The sequence below is a fragment of the Thamnophis sirtalis genome, unplaced genomic scaffold (assembly GCF_051295495.1).
Source record: "Thamnophis sirtalis isolate CommonGarterSnake01/CBP01778 unplaced genomic scaffold, rThaSir2_p1.2 scaffold_1, whole genome shotgun sequence".
Taxonomy (NCBI): Eukaryota; Metazoa; Chordata; class Lepidosauria; order Squamata; family Natricidae; genus Thamnophis; species Thamnophis sirtalis.
Window position 1 is genome coordinate 148,939,267 of NW_028261381.1, and position 8,238 is coordinate 148,947,504.

An 8,238-nucleotide genomic window follows, 5' to 3' on the forward strand; every position below is an offset into this window, starting at 1 on the left:
ACTGACATCTGGAGAGGCATCTGGAGGAGTCATTACGCAGTCATATAAATGCGAAAGAGAAAGAACTGGGTCATGTACAAAACAAGAATAAAGAAAAGATAAATCAGTGCTTAAATTAATAGACTGTTTGCTGAAGCATGGGCTTCTGATCCAGCAGTCACTGTTAAGGAATTTTATTTTCTTCACTTGGTATACTTTATTTTTTATTTTTTCCACAATAATAATTTTTAATAATTTTAATAATAATTTTTTTCCACAATAATAATTTTTTCCACTTACAAGATGACATCATGGTGCAAATTATATCATGGTGTGGTAAATGTATGCAAGCCCCTGAATCTGTCCTTTGTACTCCTTGTTTATCAATTCAATGCCTTTGCTCAATGCAGAGAAGCCTGAACACTGCCTTCTGTTCTCTTGCTAAAGCCTGCAGATACAGATAAATATAGCAATGAAAACATTCCTTCCAAATCAGGAAAGTTCTTTTCCACTCTTAACTGGGAACATGACTAAGTACAAGTGCTCAGGTTGCTGCCTCCAAAGGTTGCCAATATAGAAAGTTGAATGACTAGATTTAGACTCTGGTGTACCCAAGTAGGATGAAAGAAAATACCTATCTAGAAGTATGGCCGCAGAAGATGACAGTGTCCCTGCTGATACTGTCCTTGGAGCTCACCCCACTATTTGCCCCACTATTTTAAAAAAATATTCTTTGATTTAAAAGATGAATGGAAAGCAGGGGTGAAATGTTACCGATTTGGACTGGTAGTAAAAATGCTACCTGTTTGCCCAAACCGGTAGTAAAAAAAATGCTACCAGTTTGGGCAAACCAGTTTTTCCAACAATCAGCTGTGACGCACGATTTATATTAGCTAGAAAGCAGAATTTCTTGCTTTCTAGCTAATCTAAATCACATGGCACAGCGGATTCCCGCCCTCGCTGTTCGCTTACCTTCCAGGTACACTCAGTAGCAGGCTCCGCCCACCAGTTTTTGGATACTCTAATTTTAGAGTATCTAATTTTTTTTAAAACTTTTGTAATATGTGTTTTTTTTAATGTTGTACGCCTCCCTGAGTCCTTTGGGAGAAGGGCAGCATATAAATCCAATAAACAAACAAACAAACAAACAAACCCGGATCTCGTCATGTCAGTTTTTGATGCTCTGCACATGCGCGGAATTTCCTGCGCATGAGTGGAGGTGGCACGTGCAAGCGAAGCGAGCTCATATTGCTAGCAAACCCATAGCAAAGGTAAGTGGATTTCGTCCCTGATGGAAAGCTATCATGTTGAAACAAGCTTGTATTTCCAATGATGCTTTTGTATCCCAAAGAGTCTAAGGTTTAGTTTGTTGTCACATAAATGGGTTCTGGAGGTGGATTCTGGCAATGGTGACTTCATCCTTGAAGCAGAAGATTGTGATTTTGTGGTTCCTGTCAGCCAAGGACTGAAATTGGGCCTTTTATGATGTAGCCACCATTCTATGGAAAATCATTCCCTTCTCCCCCAAGGTAAGGTTGGCTGCAACCCTATTGGCCTTCTGAAAGGCTCTTAAACATCGTTCTGTCAGTTAGCTTGGTATAAATCCACAGTAGAATGGATCTTGTTAGATGGTTCTATGATAGTTAATAGAATGCACTCTTGTTGTTTTGCCACTTTGCTTTTTTATTGGTTTTTGTGTTGTTTTTATTTTAAATGGATTGTTTTACTGGTTTTTATTATTTTTATGTATACTACCAAAAATCACTAAAGGAGGTAGGCAGCTATAGAAAAGAGATTAAATACATTTTTTTAAAAATGAGTATTTTATGATTAGCCCCAAACTCCATGGCAAGTACTTTTTGATGCTCTCAAAACTTCAAATGTGTCTAAACCCAAAAAGATAGGGAAGTCTTGGCTTAATCTAATGTGTAAATCAAGCCATGCATACATATATACGTACATATATACATACATAATCTTCCATATTCCACCAGGGGGCCTTGCAACACAATATTTATGCTTCCAAAGTCTTTGCAACAAAATCTCAAAAAACAATTGAAATAGGACAAAGCAAACTACATTTTGAAAAATATGGTGCATATTAAACACATACAAAGACCAGACAGGCTGTTCCTTAAAATGTTAAAATAGGCATAGAAATACTGTAACAATATTTGGTTTCAATAAACAAATGCATGTATGTTCCAGGTAGGCCTTCAACAGGATAGGGCAGTGATGTCAAACCTTTTTGATTACGCATGTTAAAAATTCAGAAAATGCCAAACTTGGCTTGGTTGGCATGTTAACCCCTGCCCCTAGACAAAAGAGAAACAATTCTTTGCCTGTCCATTTATTTTAAAAAAAACATTCTGATATGTGTGGTGTTATGCATTACATTAAAAAGTCTATTAATTATAAAAAAGGAAATATGAATAAAACAAACTCAGACACATGTAAAATAATAAAGAAAAATCGATATTCATTATTCCTCCAATTTCATTATTAAAAATGGTTTCATGCAACATTTTAATTAAACCAGAGGAAAACTGCAATTATGCAAAAGTATAAAGTGAGAAAGCGTGAAAGAAAAAGCAGTGACTTACAACAGAGAAAACAGTATGCACACTGATTATTATTGGGCTTAAAATAGTGCAGTAAAAATGACCCTACTTTTAATACGGCAGTAATTTTCCATTGAACTGGGGAAAAAATGGAACAGATTGCATTTGATTTGATTGGCATCAATTAATGACTTCTTTGTTGCTGTGTTCTAACACATAACACTGAAATCGAAAGTATCTACTTCTGAGTGAGGAAGAATAGAGGGAAACTGGTGGGAGAGAAAACAAGTAGCATTTCCCATGCTTGCTTTCCTCTCCTTCCATTATTCAAATAATTTGCAAGAAATCTGACACTGTGCTAGACAGCTCCAAGTGTTGCAAAACAGCAACAGAAACTAAGGATACTTAAGAAGATAGGAATTATACAAAGGGTAGGTCAAATAAATATTCTACTTGAGCCCCAGGTCTCTTTCAGGAAAAAAATCCCATTTGAGGCAGTGTCAGGTTGTTGGAAGAAATATCCATCTGGGTTCAGTTCCAAGTGGGGGAAAAGACACTGGAAACATGGAGACTGCTTGGAAAGATGGTTTAATTAATGGTGGACAGGACCACATGGTTTGAGGTCCTGCAGAAAAAGGTGATCACATGCTTCAAGTTGTTGGGTGAAGAATATTACTATAATGCCTTGGTAAGGCCACACTTGGAATGCTGCATTCAGTTTTGGTCGCCATGATGTAGAAGAGATGTGGAGACTCTAGAAAGAGTGCAGAAAAGAGCAACAAAGATGATTAGGGGACTGGAGGCTAAAACATATGAAGAACAGTTGCAGGAACTGGGTATGTCTAGTTTAATGCAAGGAAGGGCTAGGGGAGACATGATAGCAGTGTTCCAATATCTCAGGGGTTGCCACAAAGAAGAGGGAGTCAAGCTATTCTCCAAGGCACCTGAGGGTAGAATAAGAAGCAATGGATGGAAACTAATCAAGGAGAGAAGCAACTTAGAACTGAGGAGAAATTTCCTGACAGTTAGAACAATTAATCAGTGGAACAGCTTGTCTCCAGAAGTTGTGAATGCCCCAACACTGGAAGTCTTTCAGAAGATGTTTGGATAGCCATTTGTCTGGAATATTTGTCCTGCCTAGGCAGGGGGTTGGAGTAAAAGACCTCCAAGGTCCCTTCCAACTCTGCTGTTGTATTGTATTGGAAGAAGAAGAGGGCTAATCCTACCTTTGTTATGTAGAATAAACTAGCTCAGGCCTTAATGGTCCATGACGAAGGGGTGGGGGGAGGGCAGGAAGCTGCAGGGAGCTGCTTTGTCTTTAAAAACATGTTTCTCCTTTTCTCACCTAGGGAACTATCATATTCTGCCTTTTTAATATTTCCTAAAATATTTCATTTTTCTAGGAGAGGGAAGGTTGGGTGCTAATTTCCTACCCAAGCCCTCCACTTTGGAAACTTCAGAGAATGTTCTTGCATGGCTTTGCAGCCTCCACAAACAACAGGAAAGCACGTCCCATTCTTATATGCTTTCTGGAAGCTACAAAGGCCAGGCGAGAACATGGCCTTCTTGTGCAACTTCTGGATGATCCAGAGGCCTTTTGAGAGCACTCCACATTCTCGGGAGGCCTTTAGAGCCTCCAAAAATCACATGAGAACTTTCTACTTTTTTCTCAGGCTGCAGAAACCACATGAGAACATGCATGGCCTCGAGCCCTCTGGAAGTCATGTGAAAGGGCTGTGTTCTCACGTGACTCTCTGCAGCCTCCCAGAAATATGTTAAATCACATCCCCATTTTCTTGTGATTTTTGAAGACTCCAAAAGGCTCTTGGGGGATCTCTGTGCGAGAGCACAGCCCTTCTCACGTGACATCTTAGAAGGCCAAGAGGATATGCAAGAGCACACCACATTCTCATGCGGTTTCTGCAGCCTCAGAAAAGTGAGCAAAAATAGGACACACTGGTGTGTCGATAAAAATGACATGGTATGTCATCTGTGACACATGTGTCATAAGTTCACCATCACAGCAGTAGAGCTTACTAAGCCAGAAGGGGAAATTCTGAAAGCAAGAAATATGGAAGTAATGTATTTCCTCCCTCCCCTCTGCATCTTTGATTTTAAAAAAACTTGGTTGGTTAAAAAGTTGGTTAACAAGCATGATCATGCCACTGTCTTGCCGTCCCCAATTGAGGTCTAGAAACTGGATTGAGTAACCTACAACATTGGAGGCACTGTTAGTTTCAGATCTCCCAAATGATGTCCATGGCAGATCTCAACAACATAGTAAACTGCAAATCTTCCTTTAAAATCTGCTTAGAGGGAGGGAGGGCAGCATGCAGGCAGAATTTATTAGAACTTTACAGCTTTACATGTTATGCAACTATAAATTAAGATCTCCTTCCCAGCTGCTACCTGATTTATAGAGGAAAACATATTATGGGTAGAATAAATATTTGTAAGTTTTTATTTGCAGGACAAATAGCAGCATTGGGTTTAACTGGGAAACATTAACTCAGGAATGGGAACATTCAAAAATTCCGGAGGAAAATCAGAAGCCCAATTTAACATCTTGTTTAGTTTTCTGTGTTCAGGGTAATCTTTGAACTGTAGGCTGTCAGTCTAAATTCCCTCTCTTGGGTAATAAAGCTGCATGCAAATAGGATCATCTCTTGTACTGCAGGATTTATCTTAACTAATGTGCCTTGAACCTTGTGACCTGATACTCTTATCTTTCTGCTCTTACAATCCAGTACAGCTCTGCTGGTGAACTTCAGATGTCAGATACTGTACATGATTCTCCAGATTTTCTTAGTTGCAGGCAAGCTAGTTCCTTAAAACTAAATACTAGTACTTCAGAATCAGTGGTGGGATTCAAATAATTTAACAACCGGTTCTCTGCCCTAATGACCAGCTGGGCAGGCGTGGCTCAGTCATGTGACTGGATGGGCGTGGCCAACTCAATGTCATTCAGGTCGAAGGGCGCTTCACCTTAGCTGTTACAATGTCATAAAGGTTAACCAGAGAGGCAGTTTCTGTAAGCAGGGCAATAAAGATTAGGCTAGAAACACCACCAGAATGTTTCCTTCCTGCCTGCCTTCCTTACAGGATTAGCCCTGTAAAGTGGGGAAAAAAACAAAATGAGTTTTTTTTTCAACAACCGGTTCTCCAAACTGCTTAGAAAGTTAACAACCGGTTCTCCCAAATAGCTGCAACTGGCTGAATCCCACCACTGTTCAGAATCCTCCAGATTTATCAACACAGGTTTTTTTTTTTTTGTTCAGAAATGTTTTGCTATGACTCCACCACATTAGTCAGAATCTTATTTGAAAAATTATTGACTAATTAATGTTTCCAAACAAGCAACCTTGAACCACAAGATGGGAGGCATATTCAGTGGTAGGATCCTGCCAGTTTAACAATCAGTTCGGTGATTGTGCACACCATGCGTGCATGCACCTAATGTGTGCTGCACATGTGTGCGCAGTTTTGAGAAAACTTACCTTCCGCGTTACTGCTGGGGAGTAGCACAGTTGAGGCGTGGCAATCTGCTCTGCCCTGCAGCTGAGAAGATATAGGTCAGTTAAGTGCAGGGGCAGGCAGGCCTACCTGATAATCGGAGCAAACCAGTTTGCTCCCAGCTGATCATCGGAGCTACCGAACTGGTAGAATTCCACCCCATGGCATATTACCAGCCAGATATTGTAAATATTCCATCACACTTAAAGCTTCCATACATCTTGTTGTTACAAATAAGACTTACACGGGAAATGTGTGGAATTGCTTATGTATTACCTTCCTCACCCAAGCGAAAGGAAATTATAAGATTCAGGGTATCATTTCATTTAAGTTTATATATTTTTCCAGGAACTCAAGGATACATACTGTACATATACGTATCTACTGTTTGTACACATTTCCAATTTTACTGCTACACAAAATTGAGTTTTGATAGTGGAATATGTCCTTGAATCTCGTCTTCTCTGTTCCAATCCAACAAATGGAACCTCTAGGGCTGTGATGGCGAACTTATGGTACATGTGCCAGAGTTGGCATGCAGAGTCCTCTCTGTGGGCATGCACACCATCACCAGCTGGTCTTCACGGTCACCAGAGCACTGAAAAACAGCCTGAAAATGGCCCCATAAATGTCCAAAAACTAGGCATCTGTTCACCGGCCAGCTGATCTTTGGGTTTCCAGTGTTCTGGCACATGCAAAGACCAGCTGCATGCCAGAAACTCGAAAACCAGCTGGCCAGCACACGCATGTGCACCGGCTAGCTACTCTTCGGGTTTCCAGAGCTCTGGCGCGCATGCATATGCATTCCATTTTGGGTGCTCGGTGCCGAAAAGGTTCACCATCACTGCTCCAGGGCTTGCAAGTAGTTCAGAAGTTTGTTTTGAGTAGTGGCAACAGTGCAAAGAAAGTGCCATTTCTTGAAGCAGGGAGGCAATTATGGATCCTGACACTTCAGGATCCAGATGATCCCAGATGATTTGTGCATAACATCTTCACCAGGGTTACCACTAGAGTGAAATGAATGACTTCCCAACCTGGAGAAACATGCACTCATGATGTGAAAAGACTCTTATGGCAGCTAAGCCAAATCTTCAGTGCTTTGAGGAACATTCCTCTGCTGACACATTATTAGTATTGAACCATTATTACAAATGCATTGCACAACCACTACATCATCACCATTGTTCAGTAGTACAGGAGTTTTAGGAGTTATAAATCTGCAAAGTTTCCGTCATTTTGCCCCAACTAGGGCTCCCCATAATGTTTAGCTATTGTGACTGTATTTGAAAGTCACCAGAGGGAGGAAATAGTTTGGAGGTGAAGGGTTACACAAACATATTCTTTCAGCTGCCATACTGTGAATAAATCAAATTCAATTGGTCCATTCATAGGAACAAAAACTAATCCAGTATGCGTTTGGTTCTATTTGCTTAACCTGCTCTCGGATTTAGTTCTCACTCATAAACTGGATTTAATTCTCAAAGAGAGAAAATGAAAGACTGCATTGAAGCAATAGGAACCTTAAGGGGGAGTGACCATGCAATATTGGAATTCAGCGTTGTGCAAGCAGAAGCAGGGGAACAATGTCAAACTGGAGTCTTGGACTTTAAGAGAGATGATTTCAATAAACTTAGAGAGCCTGGGAAGGATTCCCTGAATGAAAATCCTCAAGGGGAAAACAACCCAAGAAGGGTTTAAAAACTGAAAAGTGAGATTATAAAAGCCCAGTGTAGCACAATTCGTCTGAAGAAGAAAAATAAGAGATCTCAAAAGAAACCAGCATGGCTGTACAAAGGTCTCTGATAAACTTTTGATGTTTGGCAACAAATTCGTATTTATGATGGTTTCAGTGTCCTGGGGTCATGTAATCACCTTTTGTGATCTTTTGACAAAGTCAAATGGGGAAACCAGATTCACTTATGTTACTAACTTATCAGCTGCAGTTATTCACTTAAGAACTGTGGCAAGAAAGGTGGTATAGTGACCAAAGTTACAATGGCATTGAAAAAAGTAACTGATGACCATTTTTCACACTCAGCGACCATTTTCACACTTAGCGACCGTTGCAGCATCCTCATGGTCACGTGATCAAAATTTTGATGTTTGGCAACAGTTACAATTTAGATTTGTAAATTGTAGTTATGTTGAAATAAAAAAAATATTATAATACTATTTTTGCGTTGTA